The following is a 255-nucleotide window of genomic DNA, read 5'->3' as shown; positions in this document are numbered from 1 at the left end:
CGAGGCCCGGCGCGGGGTGGCCTCTCTAGGCAGCGCAGAGACCTCCGATCTAGTTGGCTCCGGAGCGCGCGCCTCGCTGTCACTTAGGAGAAAGGCGCAGCGAGGGGGAGGCGGGGCCGACGTCTGGCTGGGAGATGTCGCGCTCTAGGATTGGTGGTCCAGGCGAGTGGGCGGGGACTAAGGAGGCGGGGCCCCAGGGATTGGTGGATGCACAGGCGAGGCGGGGCGTCCCCTTTGTCCCAGAGCTGCGGACGG

The 255-nt window shown here is 70.2% G+C and overlaps 1 protein-coding gene across 1 annotated transcript in view; it reads left to right on the top strand.

The window, feature by feature from the left end:
• Positions 1 to 255, top strand: part of LOC102253984 (zinc finger protein 16) — a 43,161-nt gene that overhangs the window by 9,740 nt on the left and 33,166 nt on the right. The window lies entirely within an intron of this gene.

The sequence above is a fragment of the Myotis brandtii genome, unplaced genomic scaffold (genome assembly GCF_000412655.1).
Source record: "Myotis brandtii unplaced genomic scaffold, ASM41265v1 scaffold1956, whole genome shotgun sequence".
Taxonomy (NCBI): domain Eukaryota; kingdom Metazoa; phylum Chordata; class Mammalia; order Chiroptera; family Vespertilionidae; genus Myotis; species Myotis brandtii.
The sequence above is the reverse complement of the archived record's forward strand: the minus strand, read 5'-3'. Positions and strand labels throughout refer to the sequence as shown.